At 39.7% G+C, this 18625-nt stretch overlaps 1 protein-coding gene across 2 annotated transcripts in view; it reads right to left on the bottom strand.

Moving 5' to 3' along the window:
* The window catches only part of ankrd11 (ankyrin repeat domain 11), a 95320-nt gene extending 77298 nt beyond the window's left edge, over positions 1-18022 (bottom strand). For both annotated transcript variants that reach the window (XM_041042474.1, XM_041042464.1), the window contains exon 1: positions 17598-18022. The gene's annotated coding sequence lies outside the window, so the exon portion shown is untranslated. The remainder of the gene's footprint in view (positions 1-17597) is intronic.
* Positions 18023-18625: the final 603 nt, after the last annotated feature.

The following is an 18625-nucleotide window of genomic DNA, read 5'->3' on the forward strand; positions in this document are numbered from 1 at the left end:
AAAAAGCAAATGCAGAGAATAAGATGAGAAGGAGTGAAAGATGGTGCAGGGAGTTAGAAAAAAAACTGTCTAGATACCAAAGATAAAAAGGTGAGTCTGTCAGATGGCTGGGATGGGTGGATACCAGCTGAACAACAAAACAGCTAAATAAAAGCCTGATATTAAATTAAGGCAGAGAAGTGAGGGAGAAGGAGGAGAAGGGAGGGGATAAGGGCTGCAATGAGACGGCAGCAGCAGCAGTACTCGTGACACAGTTAGCGACAGCGCTTGTTTGTTCAGCACAGCCATGCCACGGCAAGCTCGGCTCACACGCTCACTTGCTCAGCTCCCCTTGCTACGAATCTTCTGCTGTTGTCAAGGTAACAAGCTCTCTGGACTGGGGAAAAAACCCTTCACATTAAAAAGATGCTTTTTTTCAAATGCTGGCCTCAACCTGAAACTTGCATGTGTTCTCAATATACATCTGTATACTGTGCTGTTGAAGGTATCTTCAGCTTGGCTGTGCAACAAAGGCAAACCGTTTTCCACTTTCCGTGGAATTTGAACATTTCCAGTCCATGCTGTAACACTGCAAATGTTTTCTCAGATGTAACTGGAATAAAATGAAGAACAACAATGACAACACAATACTTGCTGGGACATTTATAATAATGCTATTCAGATCTGCTTCATTAAATTTAATTAATGAAATTAATCCTAAGCCTCATCAACACGACAAAAACTAAACCAATAAGTCTTTTGCCTGCAGAGTACAATCCTTTCTGACTAGGTGAAACATCCATGGGACTGCACCTACATACTCATCACAGAGAATCATTTCATCAAATAAAAGGTTTAAACCAAAGAGCATGAAAGTTGTATTATGACCAATTACACCTTGGCTGGGACAAAAATAGTGCAAGTTAGCAACATTTGCTGTGTCTTTACATCTGTTACACTTTGACAAAGTTCAATTTAAAGATTACAAACTGATATCCACTCTTAAAATGAATATTATTAGGCCTTAACAAATAATACAAGGATTCTCCACCATCATACTCTAGTGCTGATTACCTTCTATTAGTGCTGCACGATTAATCTAATCGCAATCGCAATCGCGATATCACGCTGTGCGATTACGTAACCGCATAAAAGACTGCGATATGCGATTAAATGTAAATCAATGTGGATTAATTGACGCCACATCCACATGCTGTGGGCAGCCGCAGGTGTGGTCACGTGACTACCCGGCTTTCAGCAAACAGTAGTGACCGACATGGAAGCTGAGGAGGAAAACGAGGGACGAGCTACGGAGCCCCTCTAGTGACATGGTCAAAAAAAATATTAAATTATGGCCACAAAGTAGCTATTACGTGCGCACGAAATACTAATTCGAGGCCACGTATTAGGTATAACGTGCGCACGAAATACAAATTTGTGGCCACGAAATAGGTATAATATGCACGCGAAATACTAAGTAATACTATCAGTATCATCCCTGGACAACTGGGTAAGCAAATCGAGCGCACCGTTTCTGCAACCTGCAATAATCTGCGCACGGGGCAGGTTGTAGTGACGGTGCGCTCGATTTGCTTACCCAGTTGTCCAGGAATGATATTAATAGTATTAGGCGACCCTGAACAGCAAGACGTGCAGTGTAAAACCTGCAAAGCTAGAGTCGCTACGTCCCGAGGTAATACGACCAATCTCTATCAACATTTGAGACAACGCAGAGAAAAATTCGACGAGCGCATGCAAATAAAAGCCGAACCAAGTAACGTGAAAGATAAAACTGAAAACCGCCTGAAAGAACCACAACGTACAATCACGGATACATTTTGAAAATATTTATTTATTTTTAAATTTTTAAATTTTTGATATTAAGTTATTTGGAACAAACAGTCTATAATCTAAAGATTTTGTATTTTTTTGTGTCTCATTATTCTATGTGTTGTCCTTGATATTCAAGCAAGTGGACTCATGACACCATTCATTTATAATATCGTAATCGCAAATCGCAATATTGTCCACAATAATCGCAATCGCACATTTTCCTCAAATCGTGCAGCACTACCTTCTATGTCCTAACTCGGGTGCTCAGTGCATATTAGCATGCAGCTTTAGCACAGAGTTCACATAATAGTATCATGGTAAGTCAAGTTGAATCAAACTTTATTTAAATAGCCCATTATCATTTCATCATATTTACCTCAAGAGGCCTCACAATCTGTACAGCATTACAACATGTTCTGTCCTTAGGATCTCAAAACAGACAAGGTATGATACAATTCTTAAAATACAAAAAGGAACTGAAGAACCCAAAGTGTAACTATAAGAGTGGCAGGATCATTACTACTTTAAGGGCTTCTATCCTACTGATTCAACCACAATGCATTTCTTTCAGCAAATACAGAGTGCAGTCTTCTTTACATATTTCTCCTTTTAGGACCACTGACTATGTGAATTTGACCATTTAACCCCCTAATGCTACGGGACAACCCTTTTCTATAAAGTGTTTGAGATATTACTATTTATTTGAATGTACAGCTTTGAATCTAATATTTAAAGAAAGAGCTTCTCTGCTCTTTCCAACCTTATTATATTTGATTATTCAAACTGCACATACACAAGTACAACTTAGAGGCAGTGTGTAAGTGTTACAGCAGCAAGGGCCAGAACTGCTGCATAGACAAACCATGTGAATGCAGAAGGGGCCAAGCAAGGAGCATGGCTTTGGATGTATTATGCAATTAATGTCGATGACAGAACAAACTCTGATGTTAAAATAAATCAGGTCTGGATGTGCCAAGCTACATCAGCAGCAAATCTATAAGCTGTCTGTTCCAACAATTACAACTACCATATTTTTCAGCACTTACTAATATAATGAGTCTATGACACTTATTGGGTAAAAAAAAAAAAAGAAAAAAACACGACACTGTCAAACTGTTTTTTCTGTCAAAAATCCAAAAGGAATACATCGACTTACAAGGATATGAAAATGAGAAGAGCAATCAAATCCTTAGTTTAAATGGAAAATATATTTTTCTGTTAAGTGGCTACTAAAACAACACACTAATAATTTTTGCACTTATACCAAACAGTTTCTCTAAACTAGTGCTGTTAATGTCACATATGCCAATTTCGGACAGTGAACATGCTACACAGCTGGCTTCAAATACACGTGTACAGTCCAAAATACACTTGCCTATATGATGCATGGCAAGAACAGCAATTATTTTCAAAATAAGCCAACACACTAGCATCAACAAGACTTGGGTTGGGGCAGGTGGACTTACTGCCCTGCAACAGAATATGCCACTGTCCTATTTTATAGCATAGACACTGGTTAAAGTTTCTGAAAAGCAGCAATTCTTGACTCGCTCTCTGAGTTGACACATCCCAGCAACTCCATGCTGATTTCCTCTCGTCTGGTGGAAAACAATATACCAGGGGAGAAGAGCAGAGGCCTCAATAATGGATCTCAATACCCATGAGCTGTCAAAGCACTCCTTTCTATAGCTTTGGTCCATCAAGACTATTAAATATTTTCAGGTAAGCACACACACACAGGCTTTTAGTCTCTATCTCTCCACATCTTTCCATAACACATAAACGCACGACAGAACACAATCACATTATTCAGTCTTGCTGTAGTGAAGTAACAATACTTGGAAAAAAGGTCCTGTACAATAGAAATTAGTAAAGATAAAATTTGTTTTTCGTATTACTGAAATGTACCTGTTTCTTGATTACAAAGGCTTTTCATTGTGTGTTTGCCTGTTTTCTGCTTTTCTTCCTCAAAGGCCATCTACATACAATTAAAAAAAAACAATAAAATAGCACACATTCTCACTAATGTCAGTACCTGCTATGCAGTGTCTAGTAGGCAAGTGTACTGCAAATTTTGCAATCCCTAATCATGATATGGCATACTGAGTAGTTACGTTTCATTCAGTCATCTTGCAATTGAATGTTCAGTGCTTTAACAATGGCATTATACAGTAAGTGAAGGCCAGCAAGCCAGCCTATTCACTGACAGTGTGATTTGATTTTCTATCAAGAAGGCTTGCTCTGCCATTCAGCCTCACACACAACCTGAGCTTTTCCACAGTTCTGCCATTTGTCATTTTCTGTTGCCATGGTTGCAGTGAAAGACAGAGCTCTATGAATATTGGAAATGGAGGAGTAGCAGCAGCACATGGTACATTATCGACATAAACACCCGCACATGCTCTAACACCACAGAACAAGTCAACTGTGTTGGTTCTGAAAGCCTGCGGCCATCCGTTCACCCACAAAATTCTCTGCCAGTTAAAAAGCAGGCATTTAACAAATATCTCCAGCTGACACACATTGTTTAAATCACATATCCAACTACAAAGGCTGCTCTCCAGTTTCACAAAGGGATGTGCAAGTCAGATTTCTATCAATGCAAATTCTGTGTTCTTGGTCAGTGACCAGAACAGTTATCAGACAGCAGTGTAGGTGTGATATAGGGTGACAGGAATAGGGTGCTGATGGTTCGTGTTTTTCACCATGTAGCTGACATGCAGGCACAAGATCTAGCAAATATCTTGCATGTGCAAGTGTATGCACATCATGCATCATCCCTGTCGTCTTGAGCCATTTCAGACTCTCCTCAAATTTTGCTGGGCTTGAGCCACACACAGACACTTCTGAGTTACTCTCTGAGATTTCTCATTTCGTCCTCAATGGAAACCTGTCTAAACGCCAGAGAAGGGTGTGCATGAATTAAGGCAATGTTAAACTACAGCAGTGTGTGTTTATGCATCTATGTGTTAAAACAATACAGCCCTCTAAAGAGTTGTCACTGACTATAAACATGATATCTAGCAACACTATCTGAGGTTTTCAGAGTTTACTTGAGCTACTATTACGAACACTGATTGCCAGTGAAGGCTGTACACCATGAACATACACACACCCACGCAGTATGGGCGTTGTGTGTGCAGTATGAGTGTTGTGTATGTTATTTTTTTTCCTCTCACTCCTAGGAAAGGAAAGACAAATCACACAAGGGCTTGCTGCAGAGGACTTTGATCCCTTAGATGAAACGCAAGCGACAACTCTTCTCTCCACTCTCTTCCGTGGAGTAATGACTGCAGCCATGTGAACACTAGGGCAGTAAAATACAGGACTCAGGACGGTGGCCATTTAATACAAATACCTATTATAGATTTTGTGGTCTAAAGCAGAATATATATACAAGTCATATACAATGACACCAGAATAGCAGTGGTAGCATTACGACACAGGGTAGCACATTACAAGATACCGCTGGTTTGTGAGCACACATCTGCTCAGAAATCATGTATGGTTTTGCTTCAGCAAACTATCAGTTTCCCCCCTCACATGACACATAAATCTTACTACCAATTTACCTCGTTGCTGAACCTATGGAAGACAATTAAATCAAAAAATGAGAAAGACATGGAGACATGGAGAATTCTCTATCTCAGTATTAAAAAAATGAGCTGGACACGTACTGATGCGCAATTGTAGACACGCAGGGGTATCTGTTTGTGAGAAGGACAACTGACCGACACCTAAAATGCACCAGAAAAAGAAATCTGTTGTGTGAATTGACTTTTATGGTTCAGTGATAAGTAGCCATCTTCCGGTTACCATACACACAGAATAATCTCCATCACTTCCATGCAGTGAAGTATGCAGATTCTAATTTTAAAAAGAAACTGGTATCACATTAGCACTCCATGTTGGTCAACGTGTTAAGATTAGGCATTAGAATCTACCAGCAAAGAAATCATGCTTGCATTCAATAAACAGAAAAAAGATATCAAGTAAATAACCCTAGACTACTTCACACAAAATGCAGAAGATTAAATGGGGAAAAACACCAAGGCTGTTGATGTGAACACATGATTTACTTTGACTCTTGTCAAAGAAGGAAACAAGGCAAACAGTTAGGTCCAACGCCCTTAGCTTCCTGCAAGCAGTGCTTCCTGAGGAACCAGGGCTACTGCATAGAGGTGGAGATGGGGGAGGAGACTGTCAGAGAGTGAGGGGAGAGGGGAGACGAGCGTGTGAGGATGCAGTATGCAAGCTTACCGCTGGGTTCTGAGATGTGAAGATGAGAAGGGAAAGGTGGCAGAGACTTAATGGAAGCAGAAGAGGAGTGAGAACATAGGTGTTGGGGGTGTGGAAATAAGAGTTGAGCCCAGTGTGTGAGAGAGCAGCATAACAGTGCACCACAGGGCTGAGCTCAACAGATGATATAATCTATCCAAGAATCACAGAAGGTAATAGATATGCAGCACATGAGTACAATTAACGGGTGTGTGCAAAACAGCGATGTGGAGAGTGTGTGTACTGCCATAACCACTACTGTATAAATCAACACAGACATGTGACAGGAAAAGTATGCAGGGCTTGCACAGCAAAGGGAAGTGCAAGGGACAACTGACCCAAAATCCCATTGCTCTATCAACCAAGCACTCCAAATTTAGCCCCTTATAACGAAATAAATAAGAAAAACATTCATAATAGAACAGTTGCAGCTTTAAATAGATTTAAATTCTGAACACTTCTGCAAAGAAGAGGTTCTTCCTAAACAGCAGTGCCACAAGTTCCACCAAAACAGACATTATTTGGCTGATGACAACCATAGGAAACTCAATGCGGTATCAACCAAATCATAGCCTCTGACAAATACGGTGTGAAATTAAATACTAAAAGGCAAACTTTGCACACATTTAAAGCTTACAGGACCTGTGTTTTACCATTTTCTAGACCCTTTAGTGGCGGGGCTCTAAAATCCAAAACTTGAGAGCACACTACAAAGAAAGGAGGCCATCTTATCGCAGGAAGCCATCCAATTCATTATACTGTTTTTATGGCACTAACGTCTTCCAAGTGTGATTTTCTGACACCACGGGCCATGAATGTAATATTTTTTGCCAGCTGATACTGTAATGCCAGCCTCCCCTCAGCTAGACCTCTCAAAAAGCTAGGAATGTTCTCAAAATACAAGAAAAAGAATAAAATAAAACTTTCATGCTTCAGGGAAAGGACCGGCACGAACAAGGTATACACAATTTGTAGTATATAAACACCGGTATGGTCCTTCAACTGCTCACCTTTTACTTAGAAAACTGTACATTCAAACAGGCCATGAAGTGATTGCGGGTAAGAAATGGCTTTGCATAAGTAATGAGGAGGAATATAAGGCTGTCCTACATCTACGCCAGAGATTACACTGCTGGCTGCTGTTTCTATAAAAAGATTCACTGCAGGGAGTATGAGTGGCACAAGCACACACGCAACCACGCACACACTCCCTCACAAACACACAGATGGGCACAAAAACAAGGCAGTGTATTTATAGGGAAGAAGGTTCTAGCATCAAAAGAACTTTAAAGATCAGTGTCTGGTTAACTCGAGTCACCCAATCACAGATCTGTGCCTGTTCCAAGCCTTGGCAGACAAACAGTAAAATGCTGGAAAGATTATTGGTAGCTCTAGGCCAACTTAAAATGTCTTCTATATTTCCTGTTCTCCTATTTTCCACTTCTCATTTAGACTGTTTCCTTTCTGGGGAAAACAAATAACTCAGTGAAGTAGCTTCACAGTGTGTGACGCAAGGATACAATGTAGATGTACAAGTCTCGATACAAGGGCTAAATGCACACTGGCCTGTAGCTTTAAGAAGTGCTCTGTGCTGCCACATATTCAGGAGGGAAAGTCCCTGTGCAGGCTGACTGAAGATGATGTGATTTTCCACTCCCTGCTGACTGCTCTGGTTAAACACACCAGCTAATTCCTATTCCTGCCCCCAAAAAAGAGACAGTTCATCTCTCACCTTCCCAATGACTTAGTGAGAATATTCTAGACAATATCAAATGAAATAAAAAAAATCATCTTTCAGGGCAGAAATTTAGGATTATTTCTGTATCATCGTTTATTCTGATTTCTACATTTTAGAATATTCTCTAAATTGTTTATGACTGAAAACTACCAGAAATTGCAAAATGCACATCAAACTTTCCAGTTGCCCAAGGAGATGTAATCAAGTTACAATGAAAAACAACAGCAAAAGCAACAGATATTTACATTTGATGAGCCTGAAAACAGTTTTTAATCATTTTCATTTCATCATTGATAGAAAATGAATGACGACAATTAATGAATCATCAAATGTGTTACTTTTGGCCAACCAACAAACAGAATGAATGATTGTGCAATTTTGTACAATTTTGTTACCACGTTACTAGTGGTAATGAATAATACAAACACTGCGTGTAAAATACAGTGTCACCAACCTTAGCTCAAATACACTGTGCGAGATTTTACTCATCCTATACTTAGTTATGCCAGTTTTTCAAAGCAAGTGTCCTTTAAGAACTGAGGTGCATCTCTGACAAGTGCACAAGTTACACTCAGATGTACTTTGACTTGATGTTTGACAAAAGGGACTGTCTCATCACAAATCTCACACTTCATTGTGAAAGAAACAGAAGCATCAAACTGTTAAATGGGTGAGCTAAATATAGTAACACCTCATGTCCTGCCATACTGCTCCTTCTACATTTTCTTGCATAAGCTTCAGCTTTTCAAAGACATGATTGAGTAAAGTGCACTGTCAACTCAAGGTTGTAATTTCTGCCAAAGGTGCACACATATGATATTGACCTGAAAGGTAAATATTGCACGTATTCTGAGATTTGATCCATTTTTTCGTTACTGAAAAGTGAATCTTGAAAATTGGGGACACCTCTGGCACCACTTGATCTTTGTGATCACTTTAGACCAGTTCAGATGATCACACAGAACAGATGTTTTTGTTGACATGTCTTTGTTTACGCTGTTAGAAGCGTGTGTGAGCGTGAAGTAGTGATCTGATTGCACGTCTCGATGTAGCAGCCTAGAAATGATCATCAGCCTTGGCTGACAGGCAGAATACCTGCAATCGAAAAGTTGTTATCTTAGGCTTGATATTCTCACTGGCAGTATTTTAGTGCAAGTATATAAGTGTCACTCTGGCCAATGTTGAAACAAACACTTAGATTGGTACTTCCCTTAGCAGGCATTCAGAATGAAAATAACACTGCATTCAAAAAAATGTGTAGGGGGGATGTGGGTGAGGGCATTTTGCTACAAATACCAGTAAAAAGATAAAATATGAACAAGTAATTCCAAATGATAGAGCCAATACTTAAGAGAAGTATGTGATGCCAAAATACTGCGCCGTTGTGTATAATACTATGAAATAACATTTTACATTTCTGTGAAGTTCTCACAGTAACAACCATTTATTCTCCATCTTAATGATAGTAAATCTACGACATGTATTTTACATGGGATACTACCTGGAATATGAACTTGAATGTATTTGACCAGCCAACACAATATTTTTGCAAGATGATGTTGCTCTGTGTGGTGGCAAAAGTTCATACTGATTCAGGTTTTCTGTCTGTTTTTCGCTGCAGCCCCTTCTAGCTGAAGCACAAACAAAATAAACCCACTGACATGAATGAGAAGACTGTGGTTTGTGATGCAGTGCTACATGACTTTAACATGCTCCCCAAAATGCCTCTCAATCACTGTGACATGCACACCTCTGAAGACATCCAAGTTATCCTGGAAAGCTGGATGAACTCTGATAAAAATGACACACTGGCCTCATTTGTCTGAACAACACTTAGCGTCTGAAGCCCCTAATGAGAACAGACTTCCACTCGCCAATAGCACAGTATGACCTCCATCACAGCGAGCCCAGAACTTTAAACCAGGAAAAACTTTCAACTCCATAGCCCAAACAAGTTCCACAAATAAGCCTTGATGAAGAACTCACACAAGTAAATCATCTGTCTGAAGGCAATTATCCACAAAATATGAGGAAGGCAAAGGACAAAAAGGCAAAGGACACCAACAACAGGTGTAACATTAGAGTGTTGTTAAAATGGACAGTGGGAGGAATCACAACCTCTTTATAGCCACCAGTCTGGCTGTACAGACAGAAAAGAGCTGAGTGGTGAAAATACATGCACTGGTCAAAAGGGTGCTTAGATCCTTTGTGTTAAGTATACTGCCCCACAGCATGCTGGGGGAAAAAAACAAAGTATGGAAGCACATATTGGTGAGCAGGGGCGTGGGCCCCGGCTGACGGACCTCTTCTCTTTAGTATTTAGGTATGCCTTTGCTTTTCATTCACATCCCACTTGCACAAGCACAGAGGCCCATCTACCCACAGTCTTCCCCTCCCCCTTCCTGTTGTTGCATTTCAATGTAAATGGGTGGATGAATGGCTGCAGCTGGTCCATCAAAAGGCCAGCCCTGCTGAAGGGCCTTGGTGATTGAGATTCAGCCAGGCCACACCACCTCTACCCTCCCCCACCCAACACTTTGTCCTAACACCCTTACCCCCTGTCTCAGCTTATAGCTTATATCCAACATGAAGAGGCCGGCAGGGCAGAAGAGGGCTTAAAGAAAGATACACGATATAGCTGCTTGCCTCTGAGCACAACAGTAGTCAGACTGAAGCAATAAATCCCAGACATATTTTATTTATCTCAGGGTGACAAAGGTTTGTTATGGACAAGATACAAAATCCCGTTCCACCTCTACAGTGATGGGGAAGAGAAAATACAAAACTGTTCTCACATATATCACGTTTACCATCAATCTGACATCAATTCTTCTGTTAAGATGTCATGTTGAAAGAGAGGGTTGACACTGCAATGGTGAAAAATCAGCCATGGTCAATTTGACTGCTCAAGAAAAACAATACTGTTTCATTTCTGGTACAGCAAAACTGCGTGAACAGCAGTGTTCAGTATTTTCTCAACCACAGAAAGGCTTAGGTGCTGTAAGTGTTTATCGCGGAGACCCTTAGGACGAATGCACGTAAAAGGGGAATTTAGGTAACATATCAAATGAACATAAAAAACAACTGTGAGAGTTCTATGTGCTGCCGAAAAAAAAAATAAAACATCTTGATCTAAAACAGAAAGCCAAGATGGCAACTGGAATAACCTGCCAATCAGCAATCAGTGCTTGGACAAATGTTTGTGTGACTGGTATGTAACAGATGATTATCACCAAGCTAATCACACAGCTGATTGGGTATTTCTCAGTACTGTCAACTCAGGAGGGAAATTCCTGTGGATGTTAACAATAGCGTTAGCAGATAGAAGCTGTAACTAACATAGCCTATTTTACAACTAAAGAAATTGGTAACCTAGATTACTTACATAGATATTCATGTACTGTATTTTGTTCCACTAGATGGCAAAGACGTTACAGATCGCTGTTATTTGGTGAATTGAGTACCATAACTGTTGCCATATGGTAAGGATAATGGAAAAAACGTAATAACTCAAAAAAATTTCCTTGGGGTAGTTTCAAAGTCCCGCAACCACTGCCACCTCCAGAACCCAAACAGCACTTTAGCCCTCTGAGAAGCCTGGTATGCATACGTAACACAAGGACAAACAGGGCTTCTGATCTCCAGTACAATGACTTCAGTTGCACCACCATCAGCATAGGCCTTTACCAGGGCCTGCAGAAAATAATTGCCCAACCTGCAATAAGCACGTGCAGCTCTTTACCTAATTTGTTCACTCTGTTAAACTGATCTCACAATAAACGGTTAAAAATGTCCCAATGTAGATTTAGACTGGCAATAAACTTACAATTCTACAATACACTCAAGGATCCAAAAGCAGGTTCCATAAGCAATGAGCTAGATCTTATTCAGTCACTTTCACTCTTGGACTTATTGTTTGTGATGTGTGTACTATGTTCTGTTTTATAACACAGCCTCTAAAAAAAAAAAAAAAAAAAAACAAACGTGGGTGGACAACCTTAGCTTTAGACAGGCACGGACACCTCTTATAAAGAGCCTTAAGACTAAGGAGGAGAAACAGAGAAGGCAAATGAGTCCAGGCAAGCCAGCCTGCCTTGTCTTCTTCCCTGTGCGTCAACTGCAGGCTGAACAGACCAGAACAGCTGAGCCCAGAGGGACACATCACACAGACTGTCTCTGCCATCAGCTTCCAGACCTGGCCGACTAACCTCAGGACATTTCCAATGCCACGTATGGATAATACATCATCCCATGCAACCTCCTGCTCAGCAGCATATCCAATCAAAATGCCAACTGTTGTCTCCAGATTTGCACCACCCCTAAATCATGCCTGCCCAGACTGAGGGACACAGCCATTTGCTTAATAGTGTTACCTTCTCAGGTTATCTCAGTGTGCAACACAAATGCAATGGTGCTTTTTTTAGCCAAGACTTTCACCTATTATCTTTCTTCCTTAGGATAAACCCAAATTTCAATATATAGCAGTATATAATAGCATGCCTCTCATAATTATGTTAACTAATAAAATGTGTTGGTACAATTAAATCTGCAATTAATAAATTTACTTCAGTTAAGTTTACAGTGGGAGACAAATTTGACTCAAACTTAAAATGGCTGAGCCTCTTTGAGTTTCATTATGAGTTACCCCAAATTCTTATAGAATCTCAGTCAGAGTGCACACTGAGGTCAAGCTCTACAAAGTCCCTAACAAACAGTCTTTTGCATAAATCTATTCGGTTTGTAATGACTCTTCTTAATCCTATACATGTTTATTCTCCTCACTAAAAGAAATATTTTCATTGTGGGATTTTGAATACTTTCAGACAATATGGAAAACCAGCCAAGTTCCTGGTCAGCCCAGTTCATAATGTATTTATGGAAGAATGGAAAGACATACCAAACCCCCAGGAGCCCTGTCCCATGTGATACAAGTTTTGAAATGTTCTGCATACCTGAAATTATGATTAAGCATATCGGTAACTTTCTCTTAAAAATAAGAGCAGAAAATATTCCTTCTTCAAGCTCTGATCAGAAAGATCAAACAGTCTGTAAAAAGTACATTTCTGGAGAAGCAGCAGCATGCCAGAATAGAGAACCTCTCCCTTTGATGTGCAAGAGACTCGGGGAAGAAAAAATATTATCAAGAGTGGTGCAGCGGAAGGCTAGAACGCAAGCACAGCCTAACATGAGTTAAAGACGCTGTCAACCATCAGGACCTCCTAAACCCCAAAATGAGGCTCTACAGTCCCTGAGGGAAACAGCAGGATTGGGGCCCGCCATTTTGTTCCATTTCGCTTCGAGGATAGAGGAGGGGGCAAACGACTAGGCTGAATTTCAAAGGGCTTCAGATGCCATTTGAGTATCCGCTGAGATTGTGCTGGTAGAACAGCAGCTATAAAAGATTTACACAACTCGAACAGGGAGGAAGAGAGGGAGGTGAGAGAGAAACCAAGACAGAGAAAGAAAGAAAGGCAGAGACAGACAGAGAGAGGCAAGAAACAGGAGTAGCCATGCTTGTTTACCTAAAAGGACCACACTCTCAGCACAAAGGGGGGAGGGGAGAGCTTGCACAGACAGAGGCCAGGCGGAGTGGGTGCTGGAGTTGCAGCTTAAGGCTTCTTTTCCCTCTTAAAAGCAGCACAACTAGCTGCTGTATTCTTTCATTTAAACCTCAATAAGAAGGTTCCTCAGCAATATTTAAGGAAAAAACTGCACAATGAACTGCATACTGTGTCAGCCACCTACGCATCTAATTATTATATAACACTTCTTATAAGAGGGCATGAGAGCAGGAAAAGTACCGCCTATATTTTCCCCTTAACAACTACTGATAGATAAACAAAACTACAAAGTTTTGTGTCGTGTGATCTCTTCATCTTTTCTGCTGACAATAAGAAATTTGTACAAGACCAACAATGTTCTGGCCACTACTTAAAATACTACACCAAGTAATGGAACAAAACCATTTGTGCTTTTTATGCATATTAGCAGCAAACAAATAAGATGCATAGTGAAATTCAATCATGACACTGGACGGAGCAACGTTGTAGACAGAGAAAGACGAGGTGTTAATACTAGCAGCTACATATTACTTTTCTTCATTATTTTGCATGTACAATCACCTACTGAGATGGGAAATTTTGGGCATTTGATACTTAGGGAACGGTGTGCTGATAAATGAACTGATAGTTTATATGTCGACCTGAAATACTTGCAGCTTTAATCAAATAATGGGACAGTAGTAGGATTGACAATTTAATTTTTCTTCATCATCAATTAACCTATCATTTACCTTTTCAATTGACTGACAAGACACTGAGGTCATAAACTGTGAGAAATAACCAGAAATGCATTTGGAAGGTCTCAGCGTTAGATCCCATATGTATGGCTTCAGATTTCCAATTTTGTCTGTCTACCAGTCAAAAAACTGACTGGTAGACAGACAAAATTGGAACAATTTAAAATAAAATGAAAATGATAAAGCAAGAATGTTGTCACATTTGAAAACCTGAAACCAGCAGAGATTTGGCATTCCTGCTTGATAAATCCCTAATATGACTGATTATCAAAATTGTAAGTTTAATTTTCTGCTGACTAGCTAATTAAATGTTCCAGAAATAAACAAGACCTGTCTCATCCAGCCACCGTAGTCAAATCTAAATATGAAGCCTGTAATGTAGTAAAGATCAAAACTAAACATCTTTACATAACACAACTTCTTACGTGCGTAAAAACAAAATACTGACATTTAAACAAATAAATGTAAGGTTAAAAATTCCTCTTTAAGACCATTTGACCGTTAAACATGAGCTTTGCTTTTAAAATGAACAATTGCTGTAGACACAGGTAAAGAGCCATGCTTGGGCATCTGCCACTGAAACAAAAATCTAAAAAAAAAGGAAGAGGTGGGACTAATCCCTCCAAAACATTCGGACTCCAACATTAAGTTTTAAATAACTGCCAGACTGGCTACCATCAATCAGCTTTTAGTTGCCAAGGATAACAAATTGGTTGCCATTTTGTAATCACTTTTAACTGGATTACAGTGGTCCTGCTGTGTAACTTACAAGCCAAATTTCACTGACAAATGTCACTAAGAGTACATAAGAAGTTAGTCAGGAACACATACAATGGATTTCACAGAGAACATGTGGCTCAGTTTCACTAAAAGAGCAAAATAAGAGGTACAGTGATTAATTTAATACATTTACAGGGTCACTGGCAAGCAAAAAAATAACATGCAAGCCACTCTGTATTTTTAATATTTTGGTCATTTATGAGAAAGAGAATATACTGCATTACCGAGAAGTTAATATGCAGAGAAACATGCTGAAGCATGAGCTGTTCTGTGCACCTATTGCAGTGGCCTCTTCATGTTTTTAATCTGCCCGCTCTTGTTGATCATCCTTGATACGCTTTTCATGTTTTGATGACATTTCTACTTTCATTTCGGTTTTACGGTGTAAAAATCAATACTTATGCATTGAGGGCTACTTCATGATTCTAACAGGATCTGGGCATAATAATCAACTGTTACTGTCGAGTCACCCAAACACAGCAATTGAGAGCATCTTGTTCTCTCACTTTCAACCTTGTTGTGTTTTTGCCAAGATGCGTGGACTAAGTTGTGTTTATCTTTAACTCAGCCTTTTAGTAGGTAGGCCACCTAAGAAGTGCATAGGCAACAACAAAAACAGTAAAAGAGCAGAAACACAGAAATGCTGCCTGCCTTTCTATTGCACAAAATGTGTAACCCCAAGCTACAATCACAGCTCATGACCTTTCTGACCCCGGGAGAACTCCATTTCCTGTCGCAGACAGAGGGTATGCCTTAATTCTCTGGTACCATTTATAGGAACAGGGACAGAATTTAGCCTTTACTAATGGGAACCAGGTTGGACATATTGTTTAGGAGTGTCAAGTAGCAAGGCAATTATCCGTACTTATGACAGGCTATATTTGACTTGAAATTCTAAAATATCTATTAAAAAAAAGAAAAGAAAAAAAGACTCTGGCACTGAACAAATGTTCAGCATGTACTGTAAACATCTGTGTGACATTTTTATCTTTCCTGATTTATAGATCCTAAACACTCTCAGGAATTGGCTATTTATGAGTCAACTGCAATAATCTAAAATTTAATTTAACACCAGTAAATAACTAGTAAATAAGGAAACAAATAAATAAAGGCATCTAAATGCCCAATACATTGCAGACCTAAAAAAAAAAAATATGTATACAAAATATAACCTACTATCAACTGACTGACAGGCCCAGCGACACTCTGCCATAGCTATATGTTTAAGAGAAACTTGAATTCAAATGAGATGTTCAATCATTATGAGGGTTACCATGCTTTCACAATGTAAACACATCACTTATGTATGGTAATGTGCAAAAGATGAAATCTGTTCAGAATTCTGCAAAAAAGCCTTGTTTATATTCAAATCCCACACACCATAATCTTCGCGGATAATGGAACAGAGCATTTGATAACATTTGAATTAGCACAGAGAAATAGGACCTACGCAAGCTCAAGGGAGACAGAGATATGCATCACTGCCTCTGCAGTGTAGTCAACATGAACGCCCCAACAAACTAAAACACTCTCAGTATCTTGGTGGAAAACACCACCAGCGGCACTGCAGTGTTTTCCTCAGCATTGGTACTGCACCAAATTGGAGAGGTTCTCCTCCACATTCTGTTTCCATCTACAGCTCATCTCCAATCCAACCATGTTATCCACATCCTTTACTACTTATTTACAACAGAAAACACAGGCACTCCACTGAACCAACATATGCAATTGTGACAGTTATCCATCCATAAAGCCCACTGTTAGTCTAGAAAGTATTTACAGACACTTCCTGATAAATCCAAATAGCCTCTGGGATATTCAAAGCACCAATCTTTAAATAGTCCTACAAAGCACATATAATTTCTTAAAGAGTTTCACTTCTGACAATTTAGTTCATTGTTTCCTTACAGACAGGCTTGTAGCACATCCATTTTCCTGACTGGTACACACCAGCAAATTGACAAGATATAGTGCTTCATGACAGAAATTTGTGACACTGCACACTTAACTGGATAAGCAGGTAGACTAGTATTGCATCAGGTCAACTGCAAAATAACTAATACCGTTGTGCGGCTTAAGACTACATAATAAAATCAAACCTTATAAAATAAAACCAAACATTATTCAAAAAACTTACAGTTCACGGACATTGTGAGTTAATTGATTTTTACTTCCAAAACAAACCTTTCAATAAACACGTATAAGGCTAATCTGTTAATCTCTTAGCTTGCATGTGCGAATATGTACTGACATGGCATCAAGACGTGCAGAACTAGTTGCTTACTCAAAACATTCAAATTTAAAAATATCAACACACTGATAGTGCCAGTGGCATCAAACAAGGCCAATAATTCATCACAACTAAACTAAATTCCCCAAAACAAAATCAGTGTGTGTAATGTGTAATTTTTGTTAAAAATTAACAGCATTAAAAACAACACTTCTAAGCATAACCATGTAAAGGCTGCGTTACATAAACAGAGCAGCGTGGCAAAATCTTTGTAAATTCCCAGAGAAAATAAAGTAAATGCGACAAAAATAGCACATGCTTAAAAATCGTAAGCAAATGAAGATACTGCATGTTGACCTCTGTCGCAACACACAACAACCCGAGTTAACCACAGGGGTATAAATAGTCAGTTTGTTGTTGTTAACGAGTTAGTTATGCAGCTCAAGAAAAAGGCGACTTACCTCTGTTTCAATTTCCACAAATTCAAATAGTTAAATGAATCTTTAATTATTAGTCAATGCCGCGATGTTTTCGGCCGATGCTGGATGGTCCCATTTGTTGCCGTCGGTTCAGTACAGACTGGCCCGGAGACATCCGCATAAACTCGCGACGACCATCGCAGCTCAAAAGCAGCTCAGTAGGATCGAGGCTAGCGCTAGCTTGTTAAAACCGAGTAGACCAACAAACAGACGTCCAAAGAAAAAAGAGACTAAAATATCCACGAAAGCTCGTTCACAGCGTAGCTATTTCATCTTCACCACAAACTACGAACCTTTAACAGTCCATTTGTACAGCGGTAGGCTTGCTTGGGTGGACGTATACCATCAAAAGATCATATTTTGTTTCGGTTTAATCCTCTCCGCCAACCCATTCGAGCGGTTTTCGAGCGGCCTTTGACTTCGGTGTGTGGACGTACGGGACGGAAATGCTTTGGGAATAAAACGAGCGTCCTGATTGGCGCTAGAGCTGTGGGCGGATACTGTTTCCGAGCTTCATGCAACTGACGCCATTTTGGATCCACATAGCATCCTGTTCCCGCTTCAAAATAGACACAAACTTGGCTCCAACGTGGCTGACCCCAGCTCACAGTTTCAAACGCAAGCGACCACACTCCATTATATCGTTGGAGACGAAGAAAAGGAAATGGAGTACAAGCATTGGCTGCATTCGTTTTCTACACCTTTAGAGACCTTAAACTTTGTTCATTCTGACTCCTTGTTTACACTTTTCGATTCTGCTAAAGCTAATTAAACTACGAATGCTGATGTGTACTGTGAAATGTATGTTTGTATATTCATGAATATTTGAACGCATTTTATATATTTGCCAACTACGACATTCACGAAACGATGTATTCACTGCCTGTAATGGCTAACAGACTTCTCATAAATGTATAATGGCAGCTATCAGTATTAACTACATATTTTGGCCCTTTTCAAAGTGAAAGTTGTATTTTCCATGAAAGTGGTCGGACCTCAAATACATGATA

This window comes from Toxotes jaculatrix, chromosome 1 (assembly GCF_017976425.1).
Source record: "Toxotes jaculatrix isolate fToxJac2 chromosome 1, fToxJac2.pri, whole genome shotgun sequence".
Lineage (NCBI taxonomy): Eukaryota > Metazoa > Chordata > Actinopteri > Toxotidae > Toxotes > Toxotes jaculatrix.